This window comes from Acipenser ruthenus, chromosome 6 (assembly GCF_902713425.1).
Source record: "Acipenser ruthenus chromosome 6, fAciRut3.2 maternal haplotype, whole genome shotgun sequence".
Classification (NCBI taxonomy): Eukaryota; Metazoa; Chordata; class Actinopteri; order Acipenseriformes; family Acipenseridae; genus Acipenser; species Acipenser ruthenus.
Window position 1 is genome coordinate 4,405,283 of NC_081194.1, and position 25,500 is coordinate 4,430,782.

Below are 25,500 nucleotides of genomic sequence, written 5' to 3' on the forward strand. Positions count from 1 at the left end.
CCCTGTTTCTCTTTGTTTTCCTCTCCTCCTGTAAGCCATTTCTTCTGCTTAGAATTAGCATTTGGCAACAGCATACACTCATAAAAGTAAGAAACGCAGGTCCTTCAGGTAAAATGCTGTATTAAATGCGCTTGTTGATGCTTGGGCATCTCTGGTTCTGGTCTTTTCTGATCTGAGCAATTGTGAAATGAAGGCATCCTTTACCCATCCAAACTCTTTAAAATGATTCTCCCAAACATTGGCTTATAGTGACAAAGAATACATCCTTGATTATAATCTCTTAAATCTATGGGTAAGCACGGTAAATGCAAGTATGAAAAACGACTGTGCAAATATAACATTTTAAATGGTACAAGAGTGGTTCATTATTTTGCATAACAATAGTATGACAGAGATTTGAACCAATACAAACTGGTCATCCATTGCAGTACCATTGTGTTGTCATTGACAGTTATGAGGTGTTCTGCTAATGATTGTGCCAGGGTTTCTACAGGGGAAGCCACTGATATTATAATGGCATGCCTACAGTATGCTACTTACTATTCCTTTTTTGGAGTAAAAACACACTCTCCTTTTTTTTAGCTGGATCCTTTTATTAAATGTTGCATACAATCCCCTATCTTATTATAAATTATGCATGTTCTGTATGCTGTAATGCTGTAAATTCATTGACATTTTTCTCTCTTATGTGTTCTTGTGTTATAAACATCTAGGTCATTTAAAGCTCCATATGCCCATGTTTGCTTCCAATAACTTTAATGACCTTCACCAGAAAGCAACTAAGGAAAACTAGGAAACAACTACATCGCTTATGAATCTGGGCTCTTTGTCAAGAGCATGTACTGTATAATGTTGAGTAAATTACATGTTTGCCTGTTCATACAGTAGCTCACTTATTCTGCCAGCTGTCTTGATTTGAGTTCGGGGCCATATGTACTTAATCGATAACTGAAGGATGCACTAAGACCACCAAAGATGCACCAGGGAATAAAAAGTTGCAACCAAGAAAATTCTCGTTCTCCTGTGTGGAGGGTTTAAATGTCAATAAAATGTCACAGTTAAACCTCTTGTGTGCTACGGACGTACCTGGTACGTCCAAAAAATCGCTTCCCCAGTGCTAAGAATGTACCTGGTACCTCCAATTGAAATACATGATAAAAAATAAAATAATAATAAAAAATAAAAATTATCAAGGCGTTATTACATAACATATTAGGTCAGTGGCTTTAATTTCATTATATTAAACAGTTAAAATATCGCTGATGTGACAAAGTTGCCCAGTGTTTGGCTTGTACTGTGAAACATCGAGTGAATTTAAAAAAAAAAAAATCTATGCATAACTTTTGTTTTCTTTTCAATGTGGATTGATAATAAAAAAAAAAAATACATTTGATTAGTAGCTGTTTTATCGAGCTGTGCTTCATAAAATCAGCTTTGAAGTAACATCTGACTATTTGTCTGACTGATCACATGACACCACTGTAACATATCAAGTGTGTGGGAGATACTGTAGTTGCAACTATTTTTTTTGTCCAGTGGCATAAATTCAGCGATCAGAGGGTAAAATAAACATTAGGAACCACATGTTTTTTGTCTAAAGCTGTCAGATTCACAGGTCCAAATATAAGGAAAAACAAATGATGTTTGCTATATACAGTGGCATTACCTCAAATTGCAGAAAGATTATGGGTATTATTATTATTTATTTCTTAGCAGACGCCATTATCCAGGGCGACTTACAATTGTTTCAAGGTATCACATTATGTTTACATACAATTACCCATTTATACAGTTGGGTTTTTACTGGAGCAATCTAGGTAAAGTACGTTGCTCAAAGGTACAGCAGCAGTGTCCCCCACTTGGGATTGAACCCACGACCCTCCGGTCAAGAGTCCAGAGCCCTAACAACTACTCCACACTGCTGCCCAGGGTCATGCAAGGGCAATGTCATGTTACCCATTTCTAAAATCCTTATTTTGTGCAATTTCAAAAAATGTATACTTATGCCAGGGTATGTCATTCTTTAGTGGCGTACTGGGCACATTAAATTGGGGTGGGTACTATGGACCATGGGTTGCATATTTCGAAGTGGAAAGATCAAAGTGGCGTGGTGTCTGTCTAGACCATGTAAACCCCCCAAAACCAATGCAAATATTTCCGCATAGGATCAGACACATCCAGAAGCTTAAAAGTTTCTACATTTTCCATCAAACATTCGCATGATAGTGACTAACCGTGATGCAGGTATAATACATTTTATGAAAAGCAACATTATTTTACAATAATAGATGTATTTTGTGGTCACGTGACCAAATAAACCACAATCATTTGGCACCAAAAGAAACTTCAGAGTCTGACAAAAAATAAAAAAAAACAATATATGGTTTGCCAGGGGTATCTGTAAAGGAAAATAGAGTAATTTTTATGTAAAACAGGAAAGTCACAAATTCACAAAATGCCTCTAGTACAGGGAATTACCAGGGCCTTAGTACAGAAGGGATTTTAAAGTAATACGATTTTCCACATTGTGTTTGCTTGTTTAATCAGTTGCTTAGCTAAGTGTTTATAATTATCATAGCAATTTTCATTTCTTTCCAAGACAGGGATCAAAGCTGTTTGTGTTTCAGTGTCTCTTACCTGGCAGAGCAGACATTATCAACATCTGGTCTCCTCCTCAGGCATCTAACGTAATAATAATTTCCTGACAAATCACACCATTAGCATGCAGTATTTAATACTTCCATATGCAAGAGTGCAGGAGTACCTTAGTGAATTGTATCCTTAGCAACCAAAATTATATATTGTTTTTTGCATAATTTTGTTTAATCATGTCATGAATTTATTAAAGTTTAATATGTAATATACCAGTATTTTTTTTTTTCTCCAGTAGCCAATGTTTGTGAACAATTTTATTAGTTTGGAAACATACTATATATATATATATATATATATATATATATATATATATATATATAGTGACAAATGTGTAAGCTATGCAAGAATACAACCTAGAAAGGGTGGGTTTCTGTGGTTGTGTTCTTACAGATCGATTTGTCACAGAGAAATTCTATAGTGTTTTAAAAAAAAAAAAAAAAAAAAAAAAAACCCTACAGGTTAAACTGCCATAGAACTCCACTTCCCAAGGGTGCAAATTGATTAATTAATAGCAGCTGGTACGGGAGGAAGGGAGTGTTGTATAAGAGGTGTGTTACTTGTGTTTAGAGGAGAAGAGTGAAACCAGATGTGATATGTTGGTGAATCGACAGTGTCAAAGTGAGTCCACAGTGGGGTAGCATTGGCTTAGGGTGGCCTGAGGCATTACAAAGCTAGGTAGTGTTTGGCAACTGCAAACTACCTGGGTACTGCACCTGAGAACGAGTGTGAGTTTTAAACATATGGAAGATTGAGAGATAACAGCATTAAGCTTTAGTGTGGATTATTGACAACAGCTTTGCGAGCGCCGGCTTCCGTGAGTGTGGACGCCGACCAAACAAAGAGCAGGAAAAGAACGACAAAGCGCCTGGGAAATCAGCACTTCAACACGGCAAACAAAGGAGGACAACTTCACGCCAGCAAGGTAGCTGGACAGTTTATTTTTCAAGTTTTTTTTTATTTATTGTTGTCCACCCATGAGTTACTTTTCTGTCACCAGCAGAGGGCGCTGGTAGACATACTCTTTGGGATTACTGCACACTATTGGGACCACAGCCAAACCCCACCACCTGCAATTTACCTGAAGGGGGCACTATACTTACCTGTGAAAGAAAGAAAGCAACATTACCAGACCAGTATTTGAAAATAGTACCGGAAAAAGTTAAAAAGACAGTTCCCTTACCTGTGAGTATCCTGGAGGTCGTCTCGGGAACTGCAGCAAGATTGAAAACTCCCTACGAAGGAATTATCTTTTGTTTTAGTTTAGGCTGGGACTAGCCCTGCCCAAACTCTTAGTTAGGGCTGGAAGAAGTGACCGTATGGGCCGGGAGTGGGCTAGGTTTTATTTTCTTTATTTAACCCTTGTGGTTTTTTTTTTCTTGAATGCACTTCATTTCTGCCTTCTGTCTGGTCTTGCACACTGTTACCACCCCAAAACAGAGCCCCAAGCTCACTATATATATACATATATATATATATATATATATATATATATATATATATATATATATATATATATACATATATATATATATAAAATAGTAGATGGGCTTCAGTGACTTAAAGGAAAATAATTCCATCTAGTGTTTCTGTAACGTCATAATTTCCAAGACCGAAGGTCGAGTAATTTATAACTGTCACAGAAACCCGAGATGGAATTGTTTTCCTGTAACTCACTGAAGAGGCCCATCTATTATTTTTTTATAATACATGGATACCCCTGTGATGCTAGTATTAAAGAAGACGAGGTTCAGCAGTACAGTTGGGTTTTTCAGTGCTGTACAGACGTTCTATGTCGTTATCCGTTAGTGCTTCAGCTTTATTTGGATGATTGCCTTTACCTTGTTTTAATTTCCTGTTCCTCTCCAGTTTCTCTGAGATACGAATGTAACAGTTTTACATCCTTTTTTAACATATTCTCATTATGTTGATCATTAAGGAACATTTCTGTACTGTGGGTATATTGTCGAGTGATTGAAAATGAGACATTTTGTGTTTGAATTGAAAGTAATGGTCTTGAGGAGTTGAATGGGTCAAAGTTCAAGTATATTTTCCTCTAGAGGAAACTAGAGCATGTGGAATTAATTTCTTCTATATATTTATGTGTAAGTGATAAAGGAAGCACGGAGAACAAAAAGTTGTTTCGTGGAAGAACATTCATCTTTATAACCGAAATTCTGCCACGCAGAGTGAGCTGCAGGGGTCAGATTTGATTTTATTTTCAGATTTGATTTTAGTCAAAGCACTTATACAGTTTTCTTTGCACATTTGTTGCAAATGAGTGCATATCTTGATGCTCAGAGAAGTAAAACCAGTGGACTGAAGCTGAAGAGGAAGATCAAGATATAGAGGGGACTTTTTAGACACAGAGCTCCGAGGAATCAAGACTTATTTGGACCAATTTATTTTATAGCCAGAAATTGAACCAAATTCATCACATAATAGCTTGGGGAAGTGACTTAGATATATCTGAGAAGAATAACAGTATATCGTCTGCGTAGAGTGATATGTGATGTTCAGAGCCCTTTACATCAATAGGAGCGACCAAAGGGTTTTGCCTAACAGCCTGAGTGAGGTGCTCCAACGAGAGTGCAAACAAAAAAGGAGAGAGTGTACATCATTGCTGTGTGCCCCTAGCAAGCATGAGAGGATGTAATGGGGCCTGTCTGCACACATGAAGTCGGGTTGTTATATAAAGCATGTATCATATTAATGACCGTCCAACCAAAGCCAAAATGCTCCAAGACTGCCCATAAGTAATTCCATTCCAGCCGATCAAAGGCCTTCTCAACATCCAGAAATAGAAAAGCACAGGATGCAGACTGATGAGGGGCCGAGTCAGTTACATGAAGGAGGCGACGCAGATTCTTGGATGCTAGGCGGCCCTTCATTATTATTATTTATAATAATAGCAGACATCCTTACCCAGAGCGACTTACAGTTGTATACAAAATATACAAGAATTACAGTACAATTAAGAGCAAGATACAAAACACAATGACTTCAGCCCTAATAAGAGCAAATACAAAACACAGTACAATTTCATATCAGGGCAGTTCAAGAGCAGATAACAGTGCTGATAGTTACATCAGAGTTAGATATGAGTGCAAGTGAAATACAAAATACTACAGATTGGGTTAAGTGCAGGATTAAATACAGTAAAATAGGGATCAGATAAGTGCAAGTTAAAGTGATTTAAGGCAGAGTGCTATATTTTCCAGGTGTATGATTTGGCCTATGCTGACTTTGACCCTTTTGGTTATCGCCTTAGCATACAATTTTCGATCGGAGATTAGGGGCAACAAGGGTCTACAAGTAGAACATTCAAGCAGGTCTTTACCCTTTTTAACAAGGAGCAAAATTAGAGCTGATCTTTTTATTTCTATGAAAAGAGCCAACTTGAAGGGAGTAGTTAATTAAGCTCAGTATCAAAGGGCCAATCTGATTCCAAACTGCCAGTAGTAATTCAGACGGGACGCCTTCTAGACCAGGAGATTTAAGCATTTGCATGGAATGTGCAGCAGCTTTTAATTCCTCTAGAGTAAGTGGGAGATTTAGCTGGTCAGCCTGTTCAGCTGAGATGATGGGTAGCTTTAATGCATGAAAAAAAATCCTCAATTTTATTCAGATCTATGTTGGCTTCTGACTTAAAAGGTCTTTAAGACATTATTGACCTGGAGGGGTTGAGTAAAAAGTGTACCCTTGGAATCTTTTATTGCATCGATAGAGGCCAATCGTTCTGACTGTTTAACCCTTAGAGCTAACTGTCTACTGGGTCGCTCTGCATTTTCATAATATGTTTTTCTAGTCTTGTGTAATAGAAACTCTGCCTTAGTCCTGGACATGTTTTTGTATTCAGCTTTTACAGCAGCAAGTTGTCTTGCCCTATCTTCCGAGAAATTCTTTTTTTGTTCCTTTTCCTGCTTCAGTCAGCCAATTCCATTTAGGAAATCTGTTTGTTTCTTGTCCTATTTGAATTGGATGCAAAAAAGTACAATTACCTCTGATAAAGCATTTTGTAACTTCCCATAATGAGTGTGGGTTGATTTCTGGGGTGGAATTGATTTCTAAGACCGCATTAATTTCTAAAACCAGATAATTTTTTTAAAGAATTCTTCGTTCTGAAGAAGAAAGGAATAAAACCATTATTTACACTGGTCCCATATAAAATTGGTGTTTGATCAGAAATTAGAATCTGCATTTTTGTGCTGTGAGTAATAAACTTGAGGCTGTGTGGTCCAGTGGTTAAAGAAAAGGGCTTGTAACCAGAAGGTCCCCAGTTCAAATCCCACCTCAGCCACTGACTCATTGTGTGACCATGAGCAAGTTACTTAACTTCCTTGTGCTCCGTCTTTCGGGTGAGATGTAATTGTAAGTGACTCTGCAGCTGATGCATAGTTCACACACCCTAGTCTCTGTAATCACCTAAAGGTGTCTGCTAAATAAACAAATAATAATAAGTATATGTGGAGAGAGAAACAAATCTAGTCAATTCTGGAATATGTTTTATGTCTGTGAGAAGAAAGAGTAATCTTTAATTTTGGTGTTCTCTAATCGCCAAGAATCACAAATACCATGGGTACATTTTTTGAAGTGTTTGGTGGCTGGAGAGTTAACAGCAGTGATGTGTGACAAGTCTCTTTTAGAATCAAAGGGCACATTAAAATCCCCTCCAATTATAAATGGAGTGTCTAACACGGCAGATAATCTGAGCCTAACATCATCAAGAAATTGAGTGTCAAATACATTGGGAGCATAGAGAGATAAACAGAGCTTGCACCCATTCAACATAATAACAGAAAAGCAAAATCTACCCTCCGCATCATTACCCAGGTAAAGCTTTCTATTCACCAGAATTAAACCCCCCTGTTTTTTTTTAAAGTGGTGCAATAATTCTATAATGTTTGTTTTGAAATCTTTGAACATCTGCAGATTTGAGATGAGTCTCTTCAATGAGTGCTATTGTGAATCACTTTCAGTGCAAAACATCGAGAGATTTATATCTTTTGATAGGTGAGTTCAAGCCACGCACATTCCATGTGAAAATAGAGGAGTCATTCATTATATATACGAGAATTCGCAGTAGAGAACAAATCACTCACTGGGAAAGCATTCACTACCTGAAACACTAAACAACCATGCATAAGAGATTTACAAAACCTACAGCAGATTAAACATGTAGTAATGGAGAGAATACAGCAACATACCACCAGACCAGTAATATTGATACAGACCAGCCCCTTTCTAAAAGTAAGCCAACAAACAGAAACCCCAATCAGAAAAATAGACAATAACACAAAGTAACCAAAGAAAGAAAGAAAAGAAAAATGTATGCACATGTGCGCCAATAGCTCCAACGTGCCTCAATTTAACTGGCAAAAAAGAACAATCAGTCACTTCGGTTGGGTTAAGGCTAACGCAACATTGGTGCACCAACACACACTCGTTTGAACAGTAGTAAAAGCATATAGGAACATATATTACTATCATTGAACAATCGGAAGACCATGCAGATATATACAATACTATCCTACATGAATATTCCAACATTAGTGACAAGCAAGGAACACGTATTCATTTCTATCAGTCGTTGTTAGATAGCACAACAATCTAACCCCTACCAAAATCCATAAGCATATATATCAACAAATTATTATACTGACTGACTATATAATTACCAGTGACCTTCAGGTATACCTAGCACTAATAGCACTGCTATCATGCTATAATAATTCAACATTGTAATGTAAAATAAATGAGTATTAAACCTTTGAGTGATCATTTATTCTGTTACAGTAGCTGTTAAATAAGAGGAAACACACACCTCTATTTAAAACTAATGATGATAATAATAATGGGGATAAAATAATAACACTAATATTAAAAATAATAATAATGATACCAATAATAATATTTGTCAGAAATAGTCGTAATCGATGTAGGAGGCTAAGTGAACAATGTAAACAGTTACCAAAACAAAACACTCAGTTCAGAACAGAACCATATTGCTGCAAAACAGCAAAGAATGTGTCCGAATTTCTGTGTCCACAACTGCATTAAGGTAGGGTGGGCAAACGGTTTTTAGATTTCAGCAAACAAAACCCCAAATAGGTTAGTATTAATAGTTTTCACTTAACTTAAACATATCTGAAATTAAACATTTTAAAATAAAAGTTTTAAAACGTTTAAAAATGCTTTTTTACGCACCAAATTCAACTACAGTTCCTATCCAGTGTCCATCTTGGATTTAAGTTTTGCACTCTAATGACTTTAGCTTTTAGAATGTAAAAAAGATGAGTTGGTTCCAGACTCCCACAATTCCCTGGGTAAAAAAGTGCATCCTATGTTCTGTTCTGAATGCCCCTTTATCTAATCTCCATTTGTGACCCTTGGTCCTTGTTTCTTTTTTCAGGTCGAAAAAGTCCCCTGTGTCGACATTGTCAATATCTTTTAGGATTTTGAATGCTTGAATCAGATCACACGTCGTCTTCTTTGCTCAGTATTGAACAGATTCAGTTATTTTAGCTGGTCTGCATATGACATGCCTTTTAAACCAGGAATAATTCTGGTCGCTCCTCTTTGCACTCTTTCTAGAGCAGAAATACTCTTTTTGTACCGAGGTGACCAGAACTGAACACAATATTCTAGATGAGGTCTTACTAATGCATTTGAGTTGTATCCGATAGTTTGTCTTTCATTTTAATGTTGATGTTGTTTAAAATGTAACCGTCATAATGACTGCCGGCGACAGTATGAGTATACCTAAAACCAAACAGTCAGTTTGGTATGGGCCTTGGTGTAATGAATCACTCTGCCTAAGGTTATCATGGATGTACAATTACTCACCTGGCCTTGAGTTTATTTGTTTTATTTTTACTTTTTTAAAAAACATTTAGGCCTGAGTGTAAAGATAGCTGAAGCAATCATTGTCTCTCTTTGCATTTACAGAGGCCGCAAGTAGAAGGAACCTGTTAGTGTAATGTAGCCACACAGCTTGTTAATTAAGCTACAAAAAGGTCAATTAATCAGTGAAGCTGTTTCAGTCTTGCAGAATTTGATGTTTGTTTTGACCTGTCTGAAGTCATTGCTAAAGGAAATGAATATTTTTGGGTTTTTTTTTACAATTACATTTTTGTAATTGTCAGTTATCTGCATTATGTTTAAAAAAAACATTATATATATATATATATATATATATATATATATATATATATATATATATATATATATATATATATATATATATATATATAATTTATTTATTAGTTGACGCCCTTATCCAGGGCAACTTACAATTGTTACAAGATATCATATTATACACATTATACAGATATCACATTATTTTTTACATACAATTACCCATTTATACAGCTAGGTTTTTACTGGAGCAATCTAGGTAAAGTACCTTGCTCAAGGGTACAGCAGCAGTGTCCCCCACCTGGGATTGAATCCACGACCCTCCGGTCAAGAGTCCAGAGCCCTAAACACTACTCCACACTGCAATATATATATATTGTAAACATTAAAAAAATACAAATAAAAATAAAAACAATAGTTTTGGGCCCAGGGGTAATTCTGAAAGTGAATATCACTTTAGATGTCACTTTCTTCAGTCTGTGTTCTCACAGTGCTCTCCAGTTTGTTGCACTTATTATAATTATTTCAATACAGTGTTCATGTTTAATGCTGCACAGTAATGCTATTCCTTTCCCGGAAGAAATACGGTCTTCTCCAACTCTCTGACACCTTTACTGCTCCCATGAGCGGACGCCATTGAAAAGCAGTGGGATGAGATGTTATTTTACAATTTCACAGCAATATGAGTTAACCACTGGAGGCAGAACCCCTACCCCACCCCCAACTCTGAGTCTCTTTAAGACATGTATATCGGTATATTAAAAAAATGGATTGCCAATTCCCTTTAACCTGAACAATACTTAAATAGAGTATTATTTTATGTATTTGACCTTTTGTATGTTGTCTGTCAATGTCAACGGCAATACAGTAAACCTAACAGGAATAGAACCTAGTCTCCAGTTTCTAGAAATCAAACAATTGGATGCAGTACTTTGAATAAACTTTATGAACACACTGTGAACAAGTTACTGAACAAGCAGCACGATCAGCACCAACACATGTAGTCTACTAGATATTTTTTAATTACTACAATTCGCTAATAAATTTAAGCACCTATTGTGAACTAAATAATTACACAAATATACAAACGTTCACAAACTCCTAATTAAAAGCTAAAAAGTTAACGGTACTGTCACAGACTGTGAGAATGTGGGGTGCGCTACCGAAGAAAACTACTTGTGGCAGTATTGATTTTCTAGAAAATTATTTTCTGTTTATTTTCTTTCACAACATCTTCATAATTCCACAGGCTTTTTATTCATACATTTCTCTATACATTCCTTCTTCTTATTTTAACTCAAAGTTCCTTTAAAGATCATACTCTCTTTACAAAAAATCACCAAAATAATTCCTTGAAAAATCCTCCCCTCCTACCAACAATGGTATTCGGTTTGGTCAAATTAAAAAGTCTCAAAAGTAAGAGAACCGCTAACCAAGGACTTGCAATGAACAAAAAAAAAAGTTTTTAAGTTTTTACAGCTTCCTGGATGTCTTCACTTCATGGGAAGAGTCAGCATCCCGCTGAGTTCTCTCTCTCTCTCTCTCTCTCTCTCTCTGGATCTATTTGATTAGCGTCCTCTTTTAACAAGCATCTGTGATAGCAGTGTGCTTGTCTCCTTCCAAAAACCACCCCGAACTGTTACAATCTGGGCCCTATATACACAAGGAAACGCCCTCCTGTAAATATACAGGTGTGTCTGCGGGCTTGCGTTTATGTTCCAACTTTATTTACTGTGAAATACTGTAAATGCACCAGTCAGTATACAAAGTTTGCTGGACTTTTGGTTGTTTTTTTGTGAGGGATTTATTGTAAAACATTTCTACTAATGCATGTATATAAAACTGCCATTAAAATAGAATGCTAGTTATTTCACGTTTCTGCCATTTCAGATCAGTATTTTTATGAAAAAAGAAAATTAAACACTGTTTGTATGGCTGTTTTAACCTTTATGATTAAGATATTAGAACTATATTTCTGCAGGTTGTCATGCTTAGGTCAGAATTTAGCTGAATTTTTTGAAGATCTCGCCACAATTTATGTGGGGCCTCAATTATCTTCAATATTAACTCGGTTTCGGTGGAACACTAAAAGTATTTTAATACTGTTTCTGCTGTTCTTTCTTTCTCTTTTAACTATTTATCTTTACTAACACATGTTGACTTTAAAATTAAAATAAAAAAAATGTAAGGCCAGTTTCAGACGGATGCTCTAGAGGCGTGCCAAACTCAATTCAAGCACAACATTTTGACTAAAGTAGAGCACCGCCTGAAACAATTAAGTTCACCTCAACGCTCTTTTGACACTAGCACGCCTTCCTCTGCCGCTCTGAGCGGCTCTGGTGCAACTTGGATTCATAAGGAGCTCTAGAGGCAAACTGAACTAAGCTGCACTTATTGCTAATGTACACAAATGATATACAAATGATATGCTAAAGAGTATTGTGTATCCCACAATGCTATGCTAATCACCCGCCAGAATTAATCATGGCAGAGCACATGGAGGAGCAGCGATCCAGATCTCCAATAGAAGTAGAGGAAGACAGCTCATTGGAAACTGGGTTTGAAAATATATTTGAACTGTTTTTTAGATTTCATGATCCTAATTTATATGTGTAAAAATGGGGTTCTGTGTGACCTTTGTTGCAGTTTACCGTTCTCAGAGTATGGGTGCTTAATGTGTTTTTATGCAGTCATCCGCCTTTACGGAATCAAATCATTTATTTCTCCAATACTGAGAGATATTAATAATTTATTATTATTACTATTATTTTACAATAAAGGTGACACAAATGATGGTTAATGTGATTCAAACTTGTTTAGCTGTGTGTTTGTATTGTGTTTGTACTGTATTTGTATTGTGTTTGTGTTGTGTTTGTATTGTATTTGTTTGACACGAGTGAACTGCACTGTTCAGGCCTACTGTTCTCAAATAACAGAGTTTTTCTTTATAAGAACCATGTCACCATCTGTCTACAATGTGATTCTGCAATGCACTGTGGGAGATTTCTTTGGAATAAGTGTGATATGCTTTCGGTTCGCCAGTATGAAACCAATTCGTTCATCTAATGCCTACTTACTTTCAACTGAGTTCGGCACGCCTCTGGAGCATCCATCTGAAACTGGAATATCTATATTATTTACACATACTCAAAAATGTATTTGTTTCCCCGCTACAGGCATTTGGTGACTAGCTAAATATTGTATTACTAAGGAATCAGACAAGCATTTGAGACTGGACCAAAGCCACTGACCAAAGCCATTTGCAAGCAGTGCCTTCTCAACACTAATATCGACAAACAATGTCACAGTAATAAATGCAAAATTCAGTGGAAATTCACCAGCACCCCTCTTAACTTAATTCCACCCATACTGATGTGAACCTTTTGATAGCATTAATAATGCAGTATTATTTGAAGACAACAGATCCTCAATTGCATTTAATATTGCAATAAAAACAAAAGTGGTTACATCTGCTCTGAGAGGACAGCATGCTTGGGTTCCTATTACCCTTTTGCTCCACCTCTAGGGCTCCATAAATAAACAGGTGGGCAAACTCACTGTTGATTTTTTTTTTGCAGAGGAAAGCCTAGGGTTACAAACTTAATAAACTTTCTGCTTATTTGACAATCCTTACAAATATAATTACATGTGTTTCTCAGGAGTGTATTTTTAATAACTTGAACACAACAGGAATCAAATTGAAGATGATAACAGTGTAGTGTCAACAGTGTGAATCAAGGGAGGTGATGCAATATATTAAGTTTACAGCATTGTATTATTATGTTATTTGTCGTAGTAGTCATAATAGTCATATCCAGAGTTTGTGCAAGTTGTTAATAAAGTAACACATTACTGTAATAATATTACTTTTGTCAATAACAAGCTAATATAACATGTTACATTTTTAATGGGAGTAATAATATTACAGTTACTTTCTGGCTAAAATAAACAAGCTTGTCTCGTTACCTTTTTTCTGTTGTGCACCAACATTGGTGGTCTTTTCTTTTATCAACAAATACATGTGTTTGGGCACCCGAGTGGCGTATCCAGTAAAAGTACTCGCGTAGAGTGCCGGATGCGCCCTATAGCTTGGACGTCGTCGGTTCGAGTCCTTTGCCGACCAAAGACGGGAGCTATCTTTTTAGTACCTCCAACCTTCTTTATCATCCCAGTGATATTTTATCTACATATTTCACAATATTATGTCCAGTTTTAATTAAAGTGGATGTCTGTAACCGAGAAATGTCAAGCTCCATTATTTGGAGATGACCTTTCCAGGTTAATTACAGCAAGTCAGAAAAATGGGAAATGCCTTAGTGACCTCTTCAGCATTAGTGGTGAAGGCTCCTTAAACACTACTTTCAGTTTACACTAGCGTCATTGTATTTTTAGTCAAATGAAAATTATGGATATAGATAGATAGGTGTTATTGTTATTGAAAACAGAAAGATACTTAATGCTATACATCAGTTTAAGAAAAAACGTATAACTTGTGTTCAGCCCAGACTATCCTGGTAGCATATACTAAAGGGAGCCTAACACCACTTCCAAGAGCATGCCTACAAAAGATGTTTCATTTAGTAATACTATTGTCACAAGGGGTTTAATGGTGTCATGAGTAATACATAAAAATAACATCTTTTAAGTGGTTAGACAAAAAGCCTCTGAACTGCCTGTGAAACAATTCAGTTTTGTACACAGAAGGATGGATGCAGTGCCAATCTGGTGGAATCGAAAAAAAAGGCACTGAAGCTGGGCTGAAATGAGACAGATCATGAAAAGGAGTTATACCATGCACTTAATGAGTAATACATAAAAATAACATCTTTTAAGTGGTTAGACAAAAAGCCTCTGAACTGCCTGTGAAACAATTCAGTTTTGTACACAGAAGGATGGATGCAGTGCCAATCTGGTGGAATCGAAAAAAAAGGCACTGAAGCTGGGCTGAAATGAGACAGATCATGAAAAGGAGTTATACCATGCACTTAAAGTGTACGTAGCACTCAGGGTGACCAATATAGAACAAAAATGACTGAAATTTATCAATAATTCCGGAAAGTGCCGAGTACGCTCCAAACTCCCTTATTCCCGGAACTCAGCTGGTCCTCCGTAGGGATCAGTTGAATAGTGGGGACAGCCCCACTTTTCTTGCAGTAACCCCATGGAAAATTGAACGTCATTTTTAAAACTGTCGGGCGAGAAATGCTCTCCACAAAGAAATAACTGAACAACTAGTAGCTTCATTGAAGTCTTTTCTCTTTATTTGTACAAACTTGACCCACAGACGCCTTGTTGAGGGATTGTTCGGAAATGCGTGGATGCTATGTCCAGTATTATAAAGAGTTCCCACAGAACTGTCTGAATATCACACACCACTGTACCACTTTTGTACAGTACAGTAGGGTTGGACGATAATGACATTTTCAGCTATCGATTAGCGTCTGTGTAAATATCACCATAATCGTGATTATCGGCCGAATAAATAAAATATTTTAAATTCTTGTAATTTATCGAATTTGTACTTGAACTGCATGACAATCGCCAGTCTTAAATCAAAGTTTAGAAAAGAAACTAGACAGTATATGCCCCGAGTTTTTGCATGTCTGTTGGGTGCCCAGAACAAACGTGAGTATAAAAATACACCTACTGTAATGTGCATATTAATAAATTGTGTTGTTTTCCTATAAAATACTACATATATTTTTATCTTATTTAAGCATGTATGTTAATTTGAGAATGTTAATATAACAAAAAAAATTGCCAACGTAACCTGGAAGCATTTGTTTTCTTTACTTGTGTGGCGAATCTGCCATTAAGAGAATCACACTGTGTGTGTGTGTGTGTTTGTATATATATAGTTGTATACTATTAGGAACATATTGAGTTTTGCACATCGCTGCTTGTATGCAGACAGTTCAATAAAATAAACCGCCTGTCCTTCCATTAAAAGTGAACTCTTATATTTATACATATATTCCCTGTTTGTTCTCAAACTGACGTCACCGGCAGCAGTTGCCGGATTGCGTTGTTTTTTGGTTGGGCCGCTCGTGACTTCAAATCCATTTTTATTAGAATTTAAGCAAAAAATATAAACCATGTATACAATTTTAGAAAGGTATTATAACATGCTGTATATGTTGTTGTATATGTTGTCAACAAAAAAAAAAGTATTTTACATACTACTTCCACTTTAAGTATCAGGATCCGAAGATAAAAAAATGTTCTGAAAATCGTGAATCTGACCAATGAGAAGTACTTAAGTGGCACGTAGTTTGAAGACTTTGGCTATCAACATTTTATAGAGTCACCTATTTTAAGAAGTTTACACATTATACTGTATGTGCAATGATGTTGACCTATATTAATATGTACAATATATACATAAGAACTAAGACAATTTGTTCAGAGTGCGGATGCTACTGCCGGTCTCTGCTCTCATTGGTCACTGTCCAGGGTGCTGATCCTGCTGTCTGTCTCTGCTCTTACTGGTCACTGTCCAGGGTGCTGATCCTGCTGTCTGTCTCTGCTCTCACTGGTCACTGTCCAGGGTGCTGATCCTGCTGTCTGCTCTCATTGGTCACTGTCCAGGGTGCTGATCCTGCTGTCTGCTCTCATTGGTCACTGTCCAGGGTGCTGATCATGCGGCCTGTCTCTGCTCTCACTGGTCATTGGCCACGGTGATGTTCCTGCTGTCTGTCTCTACTCTCATTGGTTGCTGTGTGAAGTGCTGATCTAACTACTTGACTGTACTGCTGCTGATCGCGGGGCACATTTTAATTGTATTTGTTGTCTTTTAAGTGTTATGTTTAGGAATAAAAAAACTTGGAGCCAGTAATTTAGGTTTATAGGAACCAATTCCACTCTGCACCAAGCAATTTACCGACTGCTAATTTTACACTCCACCAAAATAAAAATGATTTATCAAAGTCCAGGCAGGATCGAAAATTTAGTTACATTCCTCAATTAATTTAAAGGATGGACCTTTGCTTATATTTCAAATGCTGGATCCCGTAAAGGTCAGGTTTTAAATGCGTACTGCTATGTTTTCCACTTGTACAGTCTAATAACATATTCCACCGTGCCTTTTTAACTGTATGATGTCTGATTGTTCATGTATTGTAATTGTAAAGCTGCTATTTATACCAGAGATATGTATGCAATAATACACGAGAAGATGTGCATTTGTACTGAGATGGCTAAGAGGTGCTTTAAAATAAAAATAGCTTATGTGGTTACATGGTGTGATGAGGCTGTTTGAAACCATGTGGTTGTACTGAAATATTTACATGGTTCAGAATCCCTTCCAGTCTGTCAGAGCACTTTCTTTACCAAGCCATTTTATAGTCTTGGTAATAATACATTCCATCAGGGGGCTATGGAGAGTGACAGTAAAGCAAAGTCTATAACATTCACATAAGCGGGCAAAATCATTTCGAGAACAAGCTTTAAAGCTTTAAAGTCTGCCTTTTGGGGTTCTGTATTGTAAGAGCTTGTTAGCAGGGCTGAATAGGATCAAGTATCCTGCACAACATTTTTATAAGAAGAGTTCTCTGCCATCGGCAAATTTATTATAGGATCACAGTGGGTTGTCATAGGGTACACTAATCATGTTTTATTTTTTAAGTCAGCACTAAACTAACTGTATTGCTGTTGCCTAGGGTCTTGTTCTGTTGTTAAAAAATATAGTATGTTTTTGATAAACAAAGCAGTATTGGAATGCAATACAGAGGTCATTTATGAGCTGCTAAATCTAGTTTGTGTTAAAGTTGGTTGCTACTTTTCATGTCTGGCAGAGAGCAAGAAGTCTCAGAGATGTCTGCCTTATAAAAAGTCATAGGACTTCCAAGAACACATCGTCTGAGCACACAGGATGTTACAAAACAGGCTTTGTCTCATTATAAATTATGTTAAACGTTGAGAAAGCCACACAAGCAAGAAATCAAATGCTTCACATCAGCACTGTACACAGGCATTCTGTGCTTCCTGGTGCACGATTTGCTGGCATGTGATATGGGAATGGAGATTTGTTTGAGTGGAACAGCACATTACACATAATTTGTCCACCTGTAAATACATTAATGATGCCAACATTTCTTTTTCTACTGAAATGAAGATTTTTTTTCATTTATTAAAATACAAAAAAAATGAAAGTTGGCAGTTCACCCTTCAATCTCCTTTCAACATTTCTGATCACTGCCATGCATGATCCTGAGAGGGTGGCTAATTGCTGCACTGATATGAGTGTACAGTAGTATATTGTATCCAGGTGTCAAACTGACACATTGGAGTTGGGAGATATGGCCACATTAAGATTACCAAAAAACAGTTAGAAACATGAAATTATATGATACTGATAGAAAACCTCATGTCGTACGCTGGGAGAAAAAAAAACTGTTTTATAGAGGAAACCTCTGCATATACTGTACTACAAAACTGAAATTCCAGCTACTATTAAGAGGTTTCAGCTAAATATATAAGGTGGCTTAGTCTGTTTAATCACTTATTGGTTCATCTGGTTCAGCCATCTTTTTTTCTGTAAACCATTATTATCTATTATTATTTTTTTAAAAGTAAAAAGTATGTACTGTATTACAGTCCACGTGTTGTCTCTTTTTAGCAAGTGATACTTTCAGAATCATATTGTTATACTTCTTCTGTTAAAAATATAGTACTGTACCAACAAAACCAACTACAGTATATCTAAATGGAAGCCTACTTATTTTAAAACACAGTCCTTTCAGCTATGTATTATATAACTCTTATTGATATAATACATTGTTTTGCTATTGTTTTAGAACCTGTTTGATTAGCCTACTTATAAAATGTGTGTATGGACTGTAGGGTGAAATATAGTATATGCATACTTACTAATCTTTTACTTTCTCTTGCTATCCTTGTTTTCAACAGCTTGGGTGCTCTCTTTTATTCCTTTGATCAGGCTGATCAGTCTGCACCAGACTTACTTCAGTATCTCTTTCGACCATTGAAACCCACAGGACTGGACCTTGGCCAACTGATACACACTGCAAGCAAAGCGATGTCCAGTACAATGGACTGCTTCTTGCTTTTCTTGACTGCTGAGTTGGTACAGTAGATTTGCAAGTTCACCAACACATACGTTTGCCGTCACCGTCACATTACGTAAAGTGATGCAACTAGTGCATGGGTTCATGTGACGGTAGATGAAACGTTCAAGTTCATCATTTACATGGGTGTTACTAGTCTCTCGAATTCCATGTTACTGGGGCACAGAAACTCTGCAGTATGACCTATAGGCTTGTGCCTTCATGTCAAGGGATCGGTTCATGGCAATCTTGGCAATGCTGCATGTTGTCGATCCAGATACTGAGACTGCCTACAAAAGCTACACTACCTGCTTGACCACATAAAGGCTACATGTGAAGATCTCTACCAGCCTCGGCAAAACATGGCAGTTGATGAAAGAATGATGAGGTCCAAGGGACGGTCAGGAATGAAGCAATTCATGAAAGAGAAACCAACACGATGGGACTAAGTGGGGAAAGAAGGCACAGCGTGGGGATATGAGGTGGCAAAGAATTCAGGAAGGAAATATTCTGGCCCTTCAATGGAAGGGTTCCAGAACTGTTACAGTACTGTCCACCATCCACAATGTCACAGAGTCTGTCACAGTTCAGAGGAATGCTAGAAGCCATGGCAAATGGGATGTGAAGAATGTGACACAACCTTTTGCCATTCATGAATACAACCAGCACATGGGAGGAGTAGACAGATCAGATCAGTTGATACAGAAGTACAATGTTCAGATCAGGTGGAAGATACTCTTCCGTTTTGTTGACATTGCTGTTGTAAACGCCTACATCTTGTTTCAAGAGTGGAGAGCTAGTAATCCACAAAATGACTCCTTTTTTTAGGTTTTGTTCTGTCTTTGTACCTATATAAATTCACAGGTATTTCATCTGACATATGTAACTATTACAGAATTTGATTCTACATGGCCCTGGCTTTTAAGAAAGGTATAATACTTCATATGTATCACAATTCAATTAAAAGTTACACCCTTAAAGAAAAAAAAAACATACCGTTCAGCTGTAAAAAAAAAAAAAAAAAAAGAAGAAAAAAAAGCCTCATATATGGCAGGAGTGAAAGGGTTAAAATTGCCACATATTTGAGAATACCTTAATAATACTTTCATTTTATGAAAGTTAGGGTGTGAAACGAGGCATATGTCTTGCTGGGTATAGATGTTTTGCTGCTCTCTAAGTCAACATGTGCATGCTTCATTTTTGCAGGTAGTTTGGCTTTCCTTGCAGATTAATATGTTTCGAGTAACTCAGAATGATCTTAACTAAAGATGTATAAAGCCAACACATCCAACGATGACGCATCAAATGGTGCCATGACTGAGATTAACTGGTTAGCAGCTCTGCGTCCTTTCAGCTGATCAGTATTGTGCTTCTCAGGGTATCTGTCAGACCACACTGCAAATTGGAAGACCATTGATATTCTCTAAGAAAATTCCTTATAGGTACCAGCCATGTTTGAAATGGAGCAGAGGCTATTAATACTTGTCATGAACTCATGACTAATAGCAATCTTCTGACTATGACCTCTGGGACCATTCTAAGCAACATACATTGCTTGATAAGTTGAATATTTTGCAGAAAGATTATGATCGATAGTAAGCAGAATTTTACAATGTGACCTCGCAATGCTCGCAGTGCAATCACAGAACACACACACATATCTGAACTCTTCTTTTGCCTTTGGGTGAAAAATGTACAGTGCATGTTATTTATTCTTTGTAAAATTAAGGAACAATTTTGTTCCAATATATTTAACCTCAAACCTTCTGCCTGCTTCACTTATGTGCTACTAAAGCACTGCAAGAAAGCTACAGACTGTGCATCAAGGTTAACATAAACTATGCGCTAACGTGCTACACAGATTCTGTAGCATGTCATTTTCAACAGCTTGAGAGCTACTGCTACAGCATGGTAACACTGTTTGTTTTTGTTAAACATGTTTATGTATTTTATTTTATCTCTATTTGTGCAGTCTCAACAAGTGCTGATTCTGCAAGCATTGCATTGTGGATCTATTTATTAAAACATGTATTAATCAATTAGTTCATTATCCACCAAGGCAATTAATCAGTACCGATAATGGTTGTCGTGGATAATGTAGTACAACCTTGAAAACCCACCATCTTGCGTTGCAAGTGAATTCTTTTTAAAACAGATATTGACTGGACTTTACACATTACAGTGATCAAAATAATTGACCCTGGATTGAAAAGGTAAAATTTAATGGATAATAATTGTGTGACTGTCTCATTCTCAAGCCTTGGGCAATCATTTTCCACTATAAACCTTTACCCCAGTGAATACTGGGCATCCATAGAGGTTAATGTTAAATTATCAGATTTGCAGGTTATTTCTTTCCATCAAGTGTAGGTAAATAAATGCATGTATTCTTTTCAAACAAATTAAGATATATAAGATTGAATATATTAATTTGTAAAATGGCTTGGAAACTTCCTGAATCCTGATTAGCTTTTTACATAACATTTCAGAGTGCACCCAATTGTTCTGAACTCATTTCATTCCAATCAGCAAAATCACAGTGCATTTCCATGCACAACGTGCCATTTTCTGAGCACATTTACACACTTCAAGACAGGGGCTTGTACTGATGCAACTCACTACTTGTGTGGTTGAACCCACACCTGTTTGTATGTTATTGTACACTGTGATAGGGGTCTGAGGTATCTGCTGGCAGATGGGAGACATCGACAGTGGCTGTCGCTCTCAATGCACAGCAGTGTAAAGGATAGAAAACAAAAACATAGCTACAAATAAAAAGGTTGTCATGATATGGTGAAGCACTGCTCCCACTATTAGAGAGGTCATACTGACGCACTCCTCAGCTATATGTTTAAATGGGATTGTAAAAAAAAACTAAACCAGTCCCTGCTCCTTTCCAGGAGATAAGTAGATAAACCCTGTGGCTTCCTCTTATACCAAGACTCTCCACCAGAACAGGCCCATCAGCCGGTTAAGAAACCGCAGCCATCCAGTCTTCATTCCTCAGAGTCACCAGCAGAGCATCTGCATCTCCCTTGCGCCCAAGGAGCCAGCACAACCAATGCTAGTATTTATTTATTTATTTATTTATTTATTTATTTATTTATGTTTTGCCACTTTGTGTCACCCTTCTTCAACTTCCTTCCTTCAGCCACAATCAAGAAACGTTCAAGAAAATGTCATAATCAGCAATTGAAGTACAGCTATGGCCAAAGGTTTTGCATTACCTACAATTTTAGGATTGGCTGTGCAAAAGTTTTAGACATGTAGCATTTTTCTACTCTGATGCATTATGAGCATCAGCAATTTACTCAAACCCTCCACTAGTTGTTTTCTACTATTATAACAACCTTGACTTGCATAAAGAAGGAAAAACATTGAGTGAAATAGCTTGCATCACTCAATTTTCAAGGTGTGGTATCCGAAGCATAATCAACAAGTACAGGGAAACATCATCTGTAATTGACAAACTCAGGAAGACCCAGAAAGCTGTATAACAAGGATGAGCAACACTTGAAGATAATATCCTTTAGGAATAGAAAGAAGACCAGCATTGAATTGACAACAGAACTGGCAAAAGGCCATGAAGATGGCAACAGTTGCAGACGTCACACATGGTTCACACTACAAGGTTATCTATGAATCAGCCTTATCTTTGAATTAGCCTACCAAGGTCTTTGTTTTAACTGAGAGAATAACACATTCACATTGGAGAAAGTTCAGTGTCAGTCACTACCAAGATCGTTTTATTCAGATAGATTTTGTAAAAGTGATTGTTCTAATGGGGCTAATTTCCATTGAAAAAAACATTCTTGCTGCCTGGATCATGAAAAAAGAGGGTTTGTTATAAGAAGGGTTTGTTGTAGTGAAGTTAGACTTTATATATAATTTAAATATTTTATTAAACATCATGTAATCAAATAAACTACAAAATTATATTGCAAACGTCTAGCGGAAGTCATAATAGTAGTACAGTATGTCATGTTAGATTTTGAAATGTCACACTTTTTTTATTTTTTGTCAGTTTACATAACATTATTCAGCAGGTTTCATTCAACTTTAAAATTGGTTAATTCTATAGGGTAATGCAAAACTTTTGGCCATAACTGTAGACACAGCACTAGGGAGATATTATCCATTTATGAAAAATGTGTGTTAGTTATACCATAAATAGAAGAAAAAAAACTTGAAAGATACAGCCGAATTGCAAAAAGGGTCATAAGGGCAACAGCTGTATAATCGACATTTGAGCTTATAGAACTTGATAATAGAATCTGAACGTTGAATCTGATGTTATCCTGGTAGCACAGCATGGGGATCAATGGAGACATACAGTACACAATAAAGGAATCAGGTTACTTTGTAGTAAGACATAGAATAGCTATCCTCTGACCTGGCTTAGCACACAAAGACAGAGACACTCAGACTATAATCAAAGAGAACTCCCTGGACTTCAAATCACAGCTTATGGAAAAAACCTCACCCTTATTTATAAAATTCAGGGACATGAGTGTGGTCAATGCTTTGCAACAGAAGGTAGGATGAATCCCTTACAAAGGTACTGCAGTGCTAATATTGGGTACATTTGTGGTAACTCTGTAAGTGTAGCTATCGATACTGCACATTATAAATAAAACTTACATCCAATAAAATGGAAACCTACATCAAACCTCTTCTAAAGAGTAAATATACAATACAATTGTCTTTCAGTTAAGACACTACTCAAATTCAGGTAGGAAGCAGTTTTTTACACATGCATGGAATAGCCTACCAGGTGATGTAGTAGGATCTAAAACACTGGGAAATAGATTCTGTGCTTTTAAATTAGATCCCCCCAGTACAGTATAACAAGGGACGAGCCTTGATGGGCTGAACCTTCCTATATTCTTATGCTCTTATGAGTCTTCTGCAAAGTGTGAATAAGTTAAGTACTGATATAACTAAAACAATAATCGGACCCGGAGTCTCCTATGCCCTGTGTACTCAAATAAAAAGAGAAAAGCTGCTACAGTCGTACCTCCAGCTGATGTTATTCCCTGGGTACTCAAATAAAAAGAGAAAAGCTGCTACAGTCGTACCTCCAGCTGATGTTATTCCCTGGGTACTCAAATAAAAAGAGAAAAGCTGCTACAGTTGTACCTCCAGCTGATGTTATTCCTAAACTACCAGCTACCCAGCTGGCCAGCTAGCCCTATCCTCAGTGAGGACCCTCCCCTGCAGTATAGACTAAGAGTAGATTTAATGTCATATAGACTGCTGCTTTGTAATAAATGGCAAGATGAATGTACTAAAGAGACATCCTTGTTCGTAGGCTCAGTGTCCAGTACATTTTGCCTACTGTGAAGTCTTGAGGCCAGGTTACAAGATGTGTCGGGATGCAGTGTTAGAAATGAAGCCAGTGATATCTTCACAAATGGAGGATATCAGGTCCAAGGAAGAAAAGTAATCAGTTCTGTACACAGACGTGCTGTGCCTCCTGGTGCACAGTGTACTGGCTAAGTGTTTGTCTTACAAGAGCTTAATGATGCAAAACCCTTTGTATAACTGAGCATTGTGGAAAGATAGGTGAACAACATGGCATGACCTCCATTGCTGGGTAGCACATTCTCAGACACATATGGCAGGATACATTTTATAGCCAAATAAAGCAGACTAATGCAGCCAAATGAAGACATACCATGTGTGTATGTGGGCACTGGCTCCCAAATGTCAAATATTTGCTAGAGGGGAGGCGCTGGGAACCTGCTGTCCACACATCAGTAGGTCATTGATGTGTAAGGGCTAATGTTCTGTGGGTTTCCCTGCTGTCTGATGACTGCACAGTTTTGTGAGTAGTGTTAAAAAGCAAGAGCAACGTTTTCTTTTAGAAATGCCAAAGGACAAAGAACAAAGAACAATCTGTAACAGGACAGTGATATATAATATAATATAATATACTCACTGCCTTCATGTTCAGCCTATATAAAGATGAGATTGAGTTTTACACCCTGCTTTCCTCATGCAGATGGAAATGTGACATAAATAGCTTCAACATTACCAGTTGGCACAGAAATTAAGTTTCATGGACAATAATCAGAGCAGGAACCTGTTAACAGTCTGTGACAAATGAACATCTTTTTTTTTTTTTTTAATCAGTGATGGCTTAATTCGAAAGTTGTCATTTTTATCAATTGGTTTTTACCCAGACCAAGGTGCTGTACATTATTCCTCCCTTTCGCCAGTATTTCTTTGTGTTGCAGATTACTAATGTGGTGACAGAGCAACAGTCTCCTCTTAACTGCTTTTAAAATTACACAGTGACAGCCACAGTTAATAACAGCAGGGACTAAAATACCTGCTTGCATGAGATTTATTTCACATGACAGGGACAGAAGTGCCCCCCGAAATATTCTCACCACTAACAAACTATTTTTGATTTCTGTGCAGATTTAAACACCTAGGAGCTATGCTTTGCCAGTACATGTTAAAGTCGTTTTGTGCCACTGGTACATTTATCTGACCTATGAGAAGCAGTTCTGACATAGGTTAATGTGCCATGTCTCAGTCAGGTGGAAGATACATTATTCAATTACCCCAGACTTGGGATCTATTAATAGTCATGCACTTGCTCATAATCCAGACACACAGCATAGTAAACATGCAGATT